Genomic DNA, 17,793 nt, shown 5'->3' with positions numbered 1-17,793 from the left:
AGAAAATCAGTAAAATCACTTTACTAATATATTTTATTTAACTTGATATAACCAAAATATAATCTCAATCATTAATCAATGTAAAAATAATTAATGATATATTTCATATTATTTTATTTCTTTAAGTCTTCAAAATCAGATGTGTATTTTACATTTACATTCCATTCTGGTCTAGTCATCTTTCCAACTACTCAATAGTAACATGTGACTGGTAGTTACCATACTGAAAAATACATATCTAGATTAATGTTTTCCAAATACTTTTAATTGGGCATATACTCTCAGATAACACGTGTATTTATGTGTAAATTAAAGTCATATATTATTATCATTAACTAACATTTCAAGATACAAAATGTACTTAAAGTAGTTCACTGTTCAAGAAAGTATATATAAATCCAATGGCTCAAATAAAAAGAACTTTCCTGCTTTTCGATATAATAATTTAGGTCAGAGATTTCCAGGATAGTAGTAGTTCTGCTGCATGTGGTTATTGAGACTGACAAGGCCCTATTATCAACACTTGGCATCCAAACTTGTCTTGGTCATTTCAATCTTAGCCAGAGGAAGAAAGACACTGGAAGAATATACATGCAAGTTTACATGGATGAGGCCAGGAAATCGAAGCCATATAAGGTAAGCTTATATATTCCATTGGTTAGTTACCACATGGCAAGGAATGTTAAGGAGGAAGAAATGGAGAACATGTTAGGGGGCATAGATTACAGTCTTTGGAACAATAGTCACAAAAGCTGTACTCAATAATACATACAACCCATTTCAAAGACCACAACTCTAGATTAAACGGGCATGTGAACCATATGAAAACTTGATTTAGATTCAGAATCCAGATTCCTGAATTACATCACTGGAGTTTCTGATCTGATGGGTGTTGGATAAGGGCCAGAAATTAGCATTTTTAAATAAGCACTATACTGATTCTAATTAGGTAGTATAAGATCATACTTGGAAAAACAGCTGCAGAGATCTAATTCACAACTTCTGATTTATGAACACACAAGCCTATGAAATGAAGTGCTAGGGCACTTCCAGAATTGGTTTCTAGTACAAAAGAAAAACAAGATAAAAGGAACAAAAAAGGACAGGTGTTAAACCAAACTACATTAGAAAACCACTTCTTTGAGGAGCTGTCAGAAGGTCATGACCAAAATACAATGACTACAATTTTTTCAGTATCACTTTCTGTTCTTCCGGTATTTATTTTTTCCACAAAGTCTAGACACACAAAAAAATCACTACAAATATAGGTCTGAGATTGATACCAAAGAAATACATAACTAATTCTTATCCAAATACAACAAAAATTAGAAAACTAAATAAATGATATCTCAGCAGTACAAAGACTTTATTTCAGAACAATTGCTCCAGTTTGCCTGCTTGCTGGAATCTAAGTCAAACCTACCTAGCACAATTAGAAGTAATAGAAACAGAGGGAAGTAAGTCTGAAGGATCCAAATGATGAAGTTTTAGAACATGTTCAGTCCAGTCTCAAATTCATTTATTTGTGGATTTAATCAGATAATCTACATGGATCAAATACAAGGTCAATGACATTTATAGTTTTACTTGACCTTGGCAAGCTTTCATTTATTTTTATTTCTACTACCAAAAGAAAAAAAAAAGAAAAAAAGAGTTTATATTGACATTATTATAAATCACCCTTACCTCTGTTAAATAATAAGGAAAAAGCACCAATATTACATCCTTCCCACTCCCCTTCCCTCAATTTAATATATTTTCTTTCTTTTTAACTCATAAGACCATTGCTACTGCTTTCATGCTAGTCCTTTCTTTATTTCCAGATTCAGAAAACAGAGCATTACAATTATAAGTCTGATCTTAGTAGTGATATTTATAGAGCCAAAACCAGAAATTCAGCCAAGCAATACCTTCTGAAAAAAATTCATAATCTTTAAAAGGATGATTATATTTGTTTGGATTATTTTGTTCAGGTTTTATAAAGGAAAAAAATGATTTCAGAAGTAATTTAGTTAACACTTCATTTTAATATAAAAAGTATTAAAAAAGTACCTTGCCCAAGGTTATCATTCCAGTTAACAATGAACCCAGGCACCAAAGTTATATCTCTTTTCTCCAATTCCAGTATTCTATGTAAAAATGGTGCTTTTGTCATATCACTAGATAAAATGTATAACAGATATCAAATTTGAGAGGTCATATTAGTAAATTTTTTTTGACATGCCACAAATTGTCTACAAAAGAATGAACAACAGTAATTGAGTTCTATGTTAATAATTACTAATATTGTAGGATGCAATCACCAAACTTTGGCTCCAAAGAAATACGAGTAGTCAATGAATAGGAATACACATAAATTCAGAGAACTTAAATTAAAGGGGGGGAGGGGAAGGACTGGTAATGTAGAAAATGTTATCACACTTGTTTAGTACTTAAAATATTTTCTGATCATACTTCATATGGCAATGAAGCAAAAGTCATCAGGAAAAGCAAAATTGATTTTTCATTGACTATGATAGCTGTCTATTTCAATGAGTGTGCTGTTTGGTTAACCCATAAAATGAGTTGAAGTGGGGAATCATGAAAACAAATTCCTTACGCATTTTTATTTTACTTTAAAACACATAAATTAATACTTACCCACCAGTCTTAAGTTAAGGCTTTTCTTTTCACATGGCTCTCCTGATTAAAGCTAGCATCTGGTTTATTTCATTAGTTACACAAATAATTATCTATAATTTCTTATGAAACTATCATTAGATAGATTGCTATGATTTTTACTCCATAACCTAATCAGATCTAATTTAAAAACAATTTTTAGTAACTAAGACAAATTTTAGTAATTTTAATGTCTAATTCAATAATTATAATAAAAAGCTGTATTGGAATAAACAGGACTGGATGCAACTGATTAGTGGAAGCATAAATGTCAACTGCTGGGAACAGAATTATGTAGCTATTTTAGAAAGTAGTTTTTCTATCACTCTAGTGGCAAAGGTTTAGTATACTATTATGAACCTCAGTGTGTTTTACAGAAGCAATTAAGATAATCTAAGTGATTTGTTAAATGGAAGTCAATTGAATGTGCATATATTACACATGTATTCCTTATATTTTGTAATTTATTCTATTTCATCCATTTTCTTATCATGGCTTTCTGCCTTACCAGGTAGAAAAGGTCTTTGAGATCAGGAACTATTTTTCATTTTTCCATAGCCTAGAAATAAGTCTAAGTACAGGAGGAGTTTTACATATGCTTATTGCAAACAATGAAAGGTGAGATCTCTCAATAGCTCAACAAATTTTCTAAATTTCTCACGTTTTCCTTTATAAAAAAACAATTAGAATATTCACATCTGGGCCTCCCCGGTGGCGCAGCGGTTGAGCGCTGGGTTGCGAAGCTGCCCGCGGCCTCTGCAGCGCCAGTTCAAACCCCGGCTGCTCCTCGGCCACCGGAGGAGGGTCCCGCATGGCGCGCAGACCTCTCCTGCCGCCCACTGCTCCCCTCAGCAGTGTACTTCGGTCCTTCTGCCTGCTCTGCTCCCCGCTCTGGCTCTGGTGAATTCTCTCACCCTCCCGCGCTTCTGACTGTACCCAGTGCTTGTATAAATAAATAAAAATAAATCTTTAAAAAAAAAAAAGAATATTCACATCTTACATGAAATAGAAATATCCTGGTATAAAACTATTGGGCATTACATTCTGAGTAGCAGGTACAACAAAGTACAGTGAAAAATGGTACTGGGACAATGGACCTTGAAATAGGATATAACTATGGTAAAGGCATCATGAATGTTCTTTGCCAAAGTCACCAAATGCCAAACTATCACTTCTCTTAACCTTTAATATTTTAGAACTTAAAGAGTCACTACATTTGACAGATGTAAAATAGTGTTCAAAATCTGTAACTAGTTATTTCAGTGCAATTTCAACATCTGGTTTATGCTTTATAGGTCAAAATACCATTTAGTAAAATGCCTGAAGATTAATTTGATGTCTTAGGGTCTGGTTGTAAAACTATATAGGGAAAAAAATGTAATGAAACAATGATAAAAAATATTTCTATCCTGATAGAAGATGATTTCAAAAGGTTATGATGCTCAAATGTTGCCACTCTGTCCTAGCAAATAAAAGGCAAACAACCTGAAAAAAACACAACTCTTCTAGATTTGTAAGGGACATAAGATTACAGGCACATGACTGCCCCTCAAATTGGAGAGACAAAGATAGGTGGATATAGAGAATCACAATTTATCAGGTAAAAAACCACCAGGAGAAATGTCCATGGATACTAATGCCAGAAAACCTAAAATGTAAATTGCTGGAGGCTTAGTGTGGACAAGACTGACAGTAAAAAATTGCAGAGAGTGGGGGATGTTTCCCCACAAGTTTGTGAGGTTTACATTCAGAAGCCTGATCAATTTCTCTCAGAGAATTTTTGAGAAAAATCCCCTGAGGCTTTCACAGGAGGAGGGGAAATGTAAACATTCTAAACTATTCAGGAGTCTAAGGACATTCTGTTCTTTTTAACAAGCTCAGCCCTCAAGAGAAACTACTTAACCATAGACTAATCTGCTGGGGTTTTATCAGAGCTTAATTTTTCTGGGGTAAAGGAAATACTCTTCTCTAATCTCCTCTGGCCTTCTGTTTTATCAGAGGGAAATACTTAACTCCCATCCACACTAACCATTCCATTCTGAGACACAGGGCAAGCTAGAAATTAGGCAGTTTTAGGGACAGTGCAGGAGGGGACCTCTGAAGAATTTAGGGAGACTTCAGAGATAAGGACAACCAAGGGAAAGTAACCCATTCCACTAGGAAAAACAAACATCCCAGGACCAAGGACAACATTGTTAATGCTAGTCCTGGTTTCCTTCAGGTGGTAAAGGGAGGCGGAGATTGGAGAAATGGAGAGTGGTTTAATTTATGGACACATTAGAAGGGCAGCTGTTTAACTTCAATGCAGGGATGCCCATCCAGAAGACTGGGCCATAAATTTAAAGATGCAACAAATGGGAAAAGAGAAAGCTGTTAGATAAGGAATGTGAAGATCCCCCACTCAGTTGCAAATTAAGTGAGACAGCCGAGAACTAACCAATCACAGAGAGGCTGGTGGAGCTTTAGAATAATGAGGGAAAAAAGGTATATATTCCCTGAGACAAGACTCCACTTTGGCTTCCTTGCCCCTCCCAGGCATGGTTTCCTGGCCTGGGAGTCCCACTTTATTTCTGCTCTTTTTCTCCTCAATAAACTTTTTCTTCTTCTAAACAAACCTGCCTGTTCTCGCTTGCTTGCCTGAGCGTCTGAGAAGTTCCTGCTGCGGCTTCGTGAGACACCAACCCTTGGGGGTCTAGTGGCTGGGACTCAGCGCTACCCTGCAGCCTGGGATCCGTTCCTGAATGAGAGACTAGGCCTGACAATTCCAGTATCACATTCCACTTAGGGTGGGAGGGGAACTTATGAAGATCACAGTCCATGGGAACAGGTTCACTAAAAGAATGAGACCAAACAATAGGACTATAGGATGTTTTCCCTTCCCCACGCTGAATACCACATTACTTAGGCTTCTTTTTTTTTTTTTTAAAGATTTATTTGTTTGTTTGTTTGTTTATTTATTTATACAAGCACTGGGTACAGTCAGAAGCGCAAGAGGGTAAGAGATTTCACCAGAGCCAGAGGGGAAAGCAGAGCAGGCAGACTGACGAAGTACACTGCTGAGAGGAGCAGCGGGTGGCAGGAGAGGTCTGCGCGCCATGTGGGACCCCTCGCCCGGCAGCCAGGGATCGAAATGGTGCTGCAGAGGCCGCGGGATGCTTTGCAACCCAGCGCTCAACCGCTGCGCCACTGGGGAGGCCCTACTATAGGCTTCTTTAAAGCAGTTCTGTTTAAAGCATAGATCAGATCAGGCTAGGAAGAAAAGTTGCAAACCACAGTCAAAGGCAAAAAACATAGTTTGAAGAGACAGAGTAAGCATCAGAACCAAATTCAGGGATGCTGGAACCATCAGACTGGGAATTTAAAACAATTATAATTAATATGCTAAGAAATCTAATAGGTAAATGTAATAAAATGCATGAACACATGGTCATTGTAAGCAGAGAAATGGAAATTCTAAGCAAGAGTCAAAATGAAACGTAGAGACCAAAAAAACATGATAATAGAAAAGACGACTGCCTGGAAAGGCTTGTTCAGAGCCTTTCTGAGGAAAGAATCTCTGAACTTGAGGTTATCTCATTAAAATCTGGAAAAACTGAAAAGTAAACAGACAAAACATGGGGAAAAATAACAGAACAGAATATTCAAGAACTGTGGGTCAACTACATAAGGTGTAACATATATGTATGGGAATACCAGAAGGAAAAGAAGGGGAAAGAAAATGTAGCTAAGGCAATGGAGACCAAAAAAATTCCCAAATTGATGTTAGACACAAAACCACATTCTTATTCAGGAATTTCAACTAAGCAGAATGGCAAATGTCAATGTCAGAAACACTACCCATAGGCATTTCATATTCAAATTGCAGAAAATAAAAATTATAAAAATAAAATTCTGGAATTTAAGGAAAAACACATTAACAACAGTAAACTAAAGATAAAATTATACCCAGTCTCAAAAAATTGTGTAAGTAAGAAGGAAGTGGAGTGAAATATTTAAAGTTTTGAAAGATAAAAAAAAAACAAACTTAGAATTCTTTACTCTGAAAATTTATCCATTAAAAGTTATGGATAACATAAGATAATTCACCACGACCAAGTAGGATTCATTCCAGGGACACAAGGATGGTTTAACATCCGAAAATCAATCAACGTTATCCAACACATCAACAAAAAGAAATATAAAAACCATATGATAATATCAATAGATGCTGAGAAAGCTTTCGACAAAGTGCAACACCCATTCATGATAAAAGCCCTTGAAATTCTTGGGATACAAGGAACATACCTTAACATCATAAAGGCCATCTATGACAAGCCAACAGCCAGTATCATTCTCAATGGTGAAAAGCTGAAAGCAATTCCATTAAGATCTGGAACAAGACAAGGATGTCCACTCTCACCACTGCTTTTCAATATAATACTGGAAGTCCTAGCCAGGGCAATAAGACAAGAGAAAGACATCCAAGGAATCCAAATAGGAAAAGAAGAAGTCAAACTATCACTATTTGCAGACGATATGATATTATACATAGAGAACCCCAAAAACTCCACAGAAAAGCTAATTCAACTCATCAATCAGTTCAGTAAAGTGGCAGGATACAAAATCAACACGCAAAAGTCAGTAGCCTTCCTATACACAAACAATAAATCTGAAGAAGAAGAAATCAAAAAAACCATCCCTTTCGTTATTGAAACAAAAAAAATCAAATATTTGGGAATAAATCTAACAAAAGAGGTAAAGGACCTATACAAAGAAAACTATAAAACACTGTTAAAAGAAATAGAAGAAGACACAAAGAAATGGAGAGATATCCCCTGCTCATGGATTGGAAGAATAAACATTATTAAAATGGCCATCCTTCCAAAAGCAATATACAGATTCAATGCTATTCCAATCAAAATTTCAATGTCATTCTTCAAAGAAATAGAACAATTATTGATGAAATTCATATGGAATCACAAAAAACCCCGAATAGCCAAAGCTCTCCTGAAAAAAAAAGAAGGGAATGGAGGCATCACACTCCCAGACTTCAAACTATACTACAAAGCCATAATCATCAAAACTGCATGGTATTGGAACAAGAACAGACATACAGACCAATGGAATCGAATAGAAAATCCAGAGATAAACCCAAAGATTTATGGTCAACTAATCTTTGACAAAGGAGCAAAGACTATGCATTGGAGCAAAGAAAGTTTGTTCAATAAATGGTGCTGGGAAAACTGGGTCGCTACATGCAAAAGAATGAAGCTTGACCACTACCTCACACCATACACAAAAATCAACTCAAAATGGATTAAAGAATTAGACATAAGACCTGAAACCATAAAATACATAGAAGGAAATATAGGCGAAACACTACGTGATTTGCACATCAAAGACATCTTTACAGACACATCACCCAAAGCAGTGATAGTGAAGGTGCAACAGGGTGGTCCCCAGGAAAGGGGGAGGTTCCCTGCCCCACCCAAGGGAGGGTGGAGCTGAGCAGGAAGAGGAGAAGCTGGAGAAGAGACTGAGGAAGGAAGGAAGCAGGATGGAGCCTAGAGACACGTGAAGAAACTGTGCTTGTCTTTTGGTCGTGGACTGGGTGACACAGATGTGGGTGAGACCCGTGGGGAGGTGACAATGGCAGCTTTTATCTTGATGTTGATTTTGCTCTTTTCCTTCCGGGCTTGTCTGGTTGTTTGTGACCCTTTTCTGTGGGTCCCCACTGGAAGATGTTTTAGACTTGTGGCAGGCTTTGGGGCCTTGCTCTGGGCCGACCCCATATGGATGGAGTTTTACCCACGAGGGGATGGGTAACTTTGGGTGCTTAATTTAGAAACTAGACTCTTTGCCTTACCTGTATTGTTTCCTAGTTTTTATTAAAGTTCCTTCCCATTAAAGTGTCATATGTTTTGTGTTGATGCGGCGGATGGCAGAACCCATTTAGAATAGGCAGGTTTGCGGGGTTTGGGCTGCCCCTCTCCCTGTCCTATAACAAAGGCAAAGATAAACAGCTGGGACTACATCAAATTAAAGAGCTTCTGCACAGCAAAAGAGACAATAACAAAAACAAAGAGAAACCCCACCAACTGGGAGAACATTTTTGCACCCAACACTAATGATAAAGGACTGATCACAAAAATCTGCAAAGAGCTGATGAGACTCAACAACAACAAAGAAAATAATCCAGTCAAAAAATGGGCAGAAGAGCTAAAAAGAAACTTCTCTGAAGAGGAAATGCAAATGGCCAACAGGCATATGAAAAAATGTTCAACATCACTTGTCATCAGGGAAATGCAAATCAAAACTACCATGAGATACCATCTTACACCAGTGAGAATGGCACATATTAAAAAAACTAGCAACAACAAATGTTGGCGAGGGTGTGGAGAAAAAGGAACTCTTCTGCACTGTTGGTGGGAGTGCAAACTGGTCCAACCACTGTGGAAAGCTGTGTGGAGATTTCTGGACCTACTAAACATAGAGCTTCCATATGATCCAGCAATTCCACTCCTAGGTATTTACCCAAAGGACACAGAAACATCAATTCCAAATAACACCTGCACCCCTATGTTTATAGCAGCACTGTCTACAATAGCTAAGCTTTGGAAACAACCCAAATGCCCAAAAATCGATGACTGGATCAAGAAGATGTGGTACATATATACCATGGAATATTACTCAGCATTCAAAAAAGATAAACACATGCAATTTGCAGCAACATGGATGGCGCTGGAAGGGATCATGCTCAGAGAAATAAGCCAAAAAGAAAAAGAAAAATACCGGATGGTCTCACTCATAGCAGGAATCTAGAAAACTTAAATAAGGGACCAGGAGAATGAATAACTATAAGAAAGTGAAAATCAAAATCAACAAAAAACTATGAACCAGAGACACTTTTTGGGGGTGAGGGGCGGGAGGGGAGGGATTGGGGTCAGAATGGGGGGGCTGCAATTGTATGTGGAATATAAAAATAAAATTTATTATTTAAAAAAAAAAAAAAAGTTATGGATAATTGTATGGGGATAAAGGATATATGAAAATCTCTGTATCTTTTGCTCAATTTTACTTGGAACCTATTACTAAACTAAAAAATAAGGTATTTTGTAAAAGGTAATGGATTACAACAAACATTAATTAAAGGTAAATTTACTACAACTCCTTATGCCTCAGAATACCTGACATGGTATTTTATGCATATGGTGGGCATCATGGGCTTAGGAGTAGTAACCTCCTTGCCCTCACCAGATGCCCTCTTGTGCTTCCCCTAAAGTTTCCAGTTTATTGTTTCTATGGAGTATCAAATTCCAGGACAGAAGATATAACACAGAAAAACTGGCAAACAAACAAACAAAACAACATAAGGCAACTTGAGACATCAAGGGAGTAGTCACCACAAGGAGGAAACAGCTCTCCAGAACTCAACCACAAAGATATGGAAGACCTTATCTTCCTATCAGGCAAGAGAGTTTAAAACTGCCATGATAAAGAAATTGGAAGAAAATGCAGTAAAAGAAGGAAAAACATGAATAAGAAATACAATTAATGAACAGAAATTAGAAACTGAGGATATAAACAGGAAAATAAGGGAGTTGCAGTATGGAAAAGAGAGAATAGAGAAGCTAAAAAATTCTTCAGAAAGCTATGGAAGCAAGCTAGATCAAACAGAAGACTGAACTAATGACCTTGAAGATCATGATATACAAAAGATCCACGTGGAAGAAGAGAGAGAAATATGAAGAAAAACTGTGAGACCTATCTGACTTCATTAGGAAAAGCAACATAAGGAAATTGGGTATGCCAGAAGGGGAAGAGGTAAAAAAAGGAAAAGAGAATTTATTTAATTAAATAACAGAAGAAAAATTCCCAAATCTAAAGAAGGAAATAAACACACAAGTTCATGAAGCTAAAAGAACATCTGGTTATCTAAATGTAATGAGTTCTATACCAAAACATATAGTTGTGAAACTACCAAAACTTCAAGACAAAGATTAAAGTGGCTAGAGGAAGAAAAACAACAACAACAACAACAACAATAGAGAAATCCCATCAGGCTGACATTATACTTCTTGGAGGAAATCCTATGGGACAGGTGAGAATGGAACAATATATTCAAAATGATTAACAATACAAATTGCCATCCAAGAATATGATATCCTGCAAGACTCACCTTTAAAGATGAAGTAAAAAAGGAGTTTCTCCTTCAGAAACTTAGGGGGAGTTTGCCAACAAAAGACTGCCCTTACAAGAAAGGTACACTCCTACCTAAATCAAAAAGAGGAAACTTCACCAAAAAGTGAACAAGGAACTAGATAGAGCCAGAAAATTAAAAACAAAATGGCAATAATAATCCTCAGACAACAACGTTAAAGGACTGAATTCATCAATCAAAAAGCACTGAGTATCAAAATCCAATTATCTGTTATATCCAGAAGACTCACCTGAATTCTGAAGATAAACATGGACTCAAAGTAAAATGCTGGAAAGTAATACTACAAGCAAATGGGCCCAGAAAAAAGGCAGGACAGCCATACTTGTATCAGATAAAATAGACTTCCAGGATAGGAAGTTAACAAGAGACAGAGATGGACATTATATAATGATTAAGAGATTAATACATCAAGAAGACATAAATACTCCTCAATATATATGCACCAAATGTAGGGGGAATCAAAATACATAAAGCAATTACTATCAAATCTAAAATCAGACATTAGTAGCAACACAATAATCATTGGGAACTCCAATACCCCACTATCACCAAAGTACAGATCAACCAGAGAAAATATAAACAAAGAAACTATAGCCTTAAATGAGTAATTGTGCCATATAGACTTAAAAGACATTTATAAAACACTTCCCTCCCAAAATCTGAATATACATTCTTTTCAAGTGCACTCAGAACATTCTCCAAGACAGACCACATGCTAGGCCATAAAACAAATATCAATAAATTCATGAAAACTGAAATCATATCATGTATCTTCTCTGATCACAATGGTATTAAGTAAGAAACCAACAACAAAAATAAAGCAGGAAAAATCTCTAATATACAAAGATTGAACAACACATTTATGAACAACCATTGGATAAATGACAAAATCAAAGAAGAAATAAAAAATTACTTAGAGATGGGCCAGCTGCGGTGCCACGTCCCCTGCGGCGGCAGAAGCACGACCTGCTGGGCTTGGGGCGCTCGGTAAGTATAGCCTTTACCCTGTACTCGCTGCTGCAGGCGGCCCTGCTCTGCATCAATGCCATCGCTGTGCTCCACGAAGAACGCTTCCTTAAGAACATTGGCTGGGGAACAGACAGGGAATTGGCGGATTCGGAGAGGAGCCAGGAATTAAGTCTCAGCTAATGAGCCTTATTTGATCTGTAAGAACTGTGATGAGAGTGCCATTGATAATAGTAAACTCAGTTGTAATTGTATTACTTTTATTGTTTGGGTGAAGATCAGTAGGGGAAATGGAGACTCAGAGGAAGAGATGCCACCAGAAGTGATTACTTCCATCATCATTGGAATATATACATCTAAACTGGTCATCCTTGCACTTGAAAAGAGTCCTTATTTATCTGGTTAAAAAAAAATTACTTAAAGATGAATGAAAATAGACAAAACATATGGGATACAACAAAAGCAGTATTAAAAATAAAGTATATAGCAATATAGGCCCACATCAAGAAACAATAAAGAGCTCAAGCAAACCTTACCTCCACCCCAGGATATTAGAAAAATAAGAACAAATGAAACCAAAAGCCAGTAGAAGGAAGGAAGGAATTAATAAACATTAAAGTACTATAGCCAAGTCATGGAACTTAAGGAGTTAAGTATATTTGTAATAGGAATAAATACATTAAATAAATTGTCACGGTTTATATTTATTTAGATTAGGAATTCATTAATTTTACTAAAATAACTTCATCAGTCATAGACTATTTTTTCTACAAGAAAGAATAAATGAAAGTAGTGTAATGTGTAGTGTAATGTCTACACAAAGGAAGACACATGTTCTAAAAAAATCAAGAGTCAACAATGCAAAGGTTTCAAAGTATTTCCATTTTAATATTTTAGTCTAAAATACTTACGGGTATTTAGCAGAGCAGATGGCTCAAAAAGACAAATATTTGTAGCTTTAAATTTTAAATAGAGACTATATCCTTTATAATAGAATAACTTTATAATAGAATGACTTCTGTGACAACAGATTGTTCTTCTGTAACTATTTTGGGGTAGGAAGAAAATCTGCTTTAGTTTAACATTTTAAACTAAAACAGATAGTTCTTAATTAACAGTGCTTTGATTTCTAATGTACTTTAAGTACCGTTTGGGGCTAATATTCAAAATATAGAAAAGCTAACAACTGTGTCCCTACTACCATTCACCATCCCAGGATATCTTTATAAGATTTTATAATCTATAGTCTTGTAAGAGTCAGTTATATCTGGGCCTCCCTGGTGGCGCAAGGGGTTAAGCACAGAACTATGAAGGAATCCGCAGTCTCTGAAGCATGAGTTCCATCCCCGGCTGGCCAGGGAGCTACCCACATGGCACGGCAGACCTCTCCTGTCTCGCCCGCTGCTCCCTCAGCAGTGTATTTCAGTGGATTTGCCTATTCTGTTCCCCACTCTGTTGCTGGTGAATCCTCTTACTCCCTGCACCTCTGGCCTGTATCCCAGTTCTTGTATGCATAAATAAATAAATCTTTAAAAAAAAGAGTCAGTTGTATCTTTAAAGGTAAATTTTACCATTTAAAATGTTGCTGGGAGGATTATGAGTTACTTAGCTATGATCAGGGTAATCAGAGAGTTCTAATTCCACCTTTGGTTAAAGTAACAGCAAATCCATATAGAAGAGTTTCAAGGCTTATAACTTGTTTTTTGACTCCAGTGAGCATAGATTCCTGTGAGAGTCTTGCAGAAGATCAAGTGGGTTATCTTCTTGCACTATGGCAGACCAAGATATTCAGTTAACTCTCCTCCTAAAATGACATCTAAAAATATAGGATAAAACGATTTTTAAAAAATTTGTTTACATATATGGCTGGATTGTTTAGAAAATAAAGAAATTATAAAGGCCATAGCCAGGAAAAAAAAAAAAAAAAAAACAAAAAACAAAAACAACCAGAAATCCAGATAGGTAAAAGAGTTCTGAAACCAGTATTTATGGGACCCCAATAGCCTGTACTAATATGTGGCTGAGAGTCTTCGTGTTAAAGAGGTATACATGGTCAATTTAACAAATTGTTGTTTTTTTAACCTACATTGGCCAAAAACCAATTTGCAATTGTTTTGTCATTTAACTCTCTTGATAACTTTGTTAGAATATATGGTTGATATTGGCTCTAAAAGATGAATAGCCATCAAAAAAAATCTGATTATAATGCATAATTAAAAGGTGAATTAAAAAGGCAAAAAATAAATTGCAGATGGCCAAACATAAGTATGTATACACTAAAACAATCTTCACTGATTGTCTATTATGGAAACAAGGTTACCAAGTACACTAACAAAACTATTAAGCAGCAAGAGATACAGAAACTATCATGTACTAAGAATTAACACAAAAGTCTATCTTTTACAGTTTTCTTCCAATCCTAAGATCTATAACGGATCTCTGTTTCCTTGATCCTCCAGTCAACTAACTTCCATAAGTTTTAAATATCTTCTTAAGAAGCCTTCATTAAGGCTCCCCACGGAGCCAGAGAGGGAAGGTTCCCTGCACAGTCGGAGGTGAGCTGAAGGCCCCCACAAGCCTGGTCCCACCTGGCAGGAAGTTGGAGCCCAGAGGGGGATCCAGTTTTTTCGGAACCCAGAGTGCAATCCAGCTACCCCACCTCTAGGGAAGTTTGTGGGACTTCAAGACACACCTTTGTAATTAAACACAGAAGGAGGAAATATTCTGTGACAGCGACCATTAACATACTCAAAGTACCACTGCCTCACTAGACTTCTGGCATAACAGTATTTGACTCGTTTGGACCACCAGTTTCCGAAACCCCACAAAGAGCACACCAAAAAGATGCCGGCCAATACCAGCAGCACAGTGTCCCAATGCATACGGCAAATTAGAAAACAGGCAGCAGGGAGAAGAAAAACTACATGTAACCTAGCCAACTCCTCAGGAGAAAGACACACCACAAAAAGAAAACCACCCACCAGATGGCAACGACAGTGACTTGGAAGAACTTCTGAGCCTTCCAGAAAGAGAATTTTAAAATTGCCGTGATTAAAAAACTGACAGAAGTCATAAAGGAAAACAATGATAAGGGAAAAATAATTAATGATCAGAAGAATGAAATTGAATCCCTAAAGAGGGAAGTAAAAGAAATGCAGGAGATCAAAGAATTAATGGAGGCGCTAAAGAACTCTGGGAAAAGCAATGAAAGCAAAATAGATGAAATGGAAAAACGAAGAAGTACTCTTGAAGACACAGAAATAAAAAGAACCAAAACAGAAAAGGAAAGAGAAGTACGAAGGAAAAAGACCAAAGAAAGACTTCGGGAACTATCTGACTCCATGAGGAAAAGAAATATAAGAGTAATAGGAATCCCACAAGGAGAGGAGAGAGACATAGGAACGAGAAAATATTCAAGGAAATAATTGAAGAGAACTTCCCAAACATGAAGGAGCTGAAAATAGACATACAAGAAGCAAGAAGAACACCAAACTTCCATGACGAAAGGAAAAATACAGCAAGACACGTAATAGTAAAGCTCCCAAAAATCCAAGACAAGGAAAAAATAATGAAGCTGACAAGAGGGAAGAAACACTACAGGCAAGGAGAGAGTGGAGGGACATAGTCAACAGACTCCAAGACAACAAATGCCAACCAAGAATACTCTATCCCGCAAAGCTTTCCTTCTTCTATGAAGAAAGAATAAGGACCTTCCCAGACAAACAGAAACTCTAGAATTTCATTATGACTAAACCCCCACTCCAAAAAATACTACAAGGAGTCCTAAAGCCAGAACCAACAGAGGGACGAATAACAACGAAAGAAGGCCAAAAAAAAAAAAAAAGTTATTAAAAGAATAAATAAATAAAACCAGAGGAAAGACAAACACAATGGCAAATACAGACGCTAACATATCAATATTAACTCTAAATGTAAATGGACTAAACTCTTTAATAAAAAGACACAGAGTCGCAGGCTGGATTAAGAAACAAAACCCAACCTATGGCTGTCTCCAGGAAACACATTTAACTACAAAAGATAAAAACAGACTCAAAGTTAAAGGATGGAAAACAATCCTACAAGCAAATGGACCAAAAAAGAAAAAAGAAACAGCAATACTTATATCAGATAAAACAGACTTCAAACTTAAAAAGGTAAAAAGAGACCCCAACGGTCACTACATTATGATCAAGGGGACAATACTTCAAGAAGAAATAACACTCATTAACATATACTCACCAAATGAAGGAGCACCAAAATATATCAGACAACTATTATCATCTTTGAAAACAGACATCAGAGAAAACACATATGTAGTAGGAGACTTCAACACACCACTATCAACAATGGATAGGTCAACGAGACAAAAAATAAGTAAAGACACTAAAGCTCTAAATAAGGATCTAGAGTGCTTGGGCTTAAAAGACATCGACAGAACACTAAACCCCAAAAAATGTGAGTACACATTTTTCTCAAGCACACACGGATCATTCTCCAGGATAGATCACAAACTGGGACACAAGACAAACATCAACAGATACACCAAGATCAAAATCATACCAACCATCTTCTCTGACCATGAAGGCATAAAACTAGAAATAAACCATGAAAAGAAGGCAAGAAACTCTCCTACCTCATGGAGATTGAAACCCACACTACTGGAAGACCACTGAACTAATGAGGAGATCAAAGAAGAAAGTAAAAAATTATTTGAGTTGAATGACAAGGAGGACACCAATTTCCTAAATGTTTGGGATGCAGCAAAAGCAGTAATAAGAGGAAAATATACAGCAATAGAGGCTCATATCAAGAAACAAGAAAGAACCCAAAGAAACAACCTAATCTCAAAGCTCAAAGAACTAGAAAAATAACAACAAAAAAAAACCCCCTAAAATCAGTAGAACAAAAGAAATAATAAAAACCAAAGCAGAAATAAATCGAAACTAAAAAAACAATCCAAAAGATCAATGAAACCAAGAGCTGGTTCTTCGAAAAAATAAATAAAACAGACAAACCCCTAGCCAGGCTCACAAAGGAAAAAAGGAAGAAAGCACAAATAAACAGGATCATAAATGAAAGAGGAGAAATCACAACAGACACAGCAGATATCAAAAGACTAATCAGCAACTACTATGAACAGTTATATGGAAACAAGTTCAACAATTTAGAAAAGATGGACAAATTCATACAACTCTACAATCACCCAAAGCTAGATAAAGAAGAAATGGAACACCAAAACAGACCAATTACATGCAGCGAAATTGAAATGGTAATCAAAAACCTCCCCAAAAACAAAAGTCCAGGACCTGATGGATTTACAAATGAATTCTACCAAACATTCAGAGATGAATTAGTGCCTATCCTTCACAAACTCTTCCAAAAAATTGAGAAGGAAGGGACAATACCAAACACGTTCTATGAAGCCAATATTACACTAATACCAAAACCGAACAAGGAATACACAAAAAAAGAAAACTACAGGCCAATCTCTCTAATGAACACTGATGCAAAAATCCTCAATAAAATTTTAGCTATCAGAATCCAACAATGTATCCATAAGATAATTCACCACGACCAAGTAGGATTCATTCCAGGGACACAAGGATGGTTGAACATCCAAAAATCAATCAACGTCATCCAACATATCAACAAAAAGAAATATAAAAACCATATGATAATATCAATAGATGCTGAGAAAGCTTTCAACAAAGTACAACACCCATTCATGATATAAGTCCTTGAAATTTTTGGGATACAAGGAACATACCTCAACATCATAAAGGCCATATATGACAAGCCAACTCCAGTATCATTCTCAATGGTGAAAAGCTGAAAGCATTTCCATTAAGATGTTTAACAAGACAAGGATGTCCACTCTCACAACTGCTTTTCAATATAATACTGGAAGTCCTAGCCAGAGCAATAAGACAAGAGAAAGACATACAAGGAATCCAAATAGGAAAAGAAGA

General features: G+C 36.4%; 1 protein-coding gene and 1 pseudogene across 5 annotated transcripts in view; one reads left to right on the top strand and one right to left on the bottom strand.

Annotated features, from left to right (window-relative positions):
- Positions 1–17,793, bottom strand: part of GPHN (gephyrin) — a 451,561-nt gene that overhangs the window by 298,483 nt on the left and 135,285 nt on the right. The gene's annotated exons all lie outside the window — the stretch shown is intronic.
- Positions 10,327–12,198, top strand: LOC119239516 (immediate early response 3-interacting protein 1-like; annotated as a pseudogene).

The sequence above is a fragment of the Talpa occidentalis genome, unplaced genomic scaffold (genome assembly GCF_014898055.3).
Source record: "Talpa occidentalis isolate TD23 unplaced genomic scaffold, MPIMG_talOcc4v2.1 talOcc4.11, whole genome shotgun sequence".
In the NCBI taxonomy this organism is placed as follows: Eukaryota; Metazoa; Chordata; class Mammalia; order Eulipotyphla; family Talpidae; genus Talpa; species Talpa occidentalis.
Note: the sequence above shows the minus strand (reverse complement) of the source record. Positions and strands in the feature narration are given on the sequence as shown.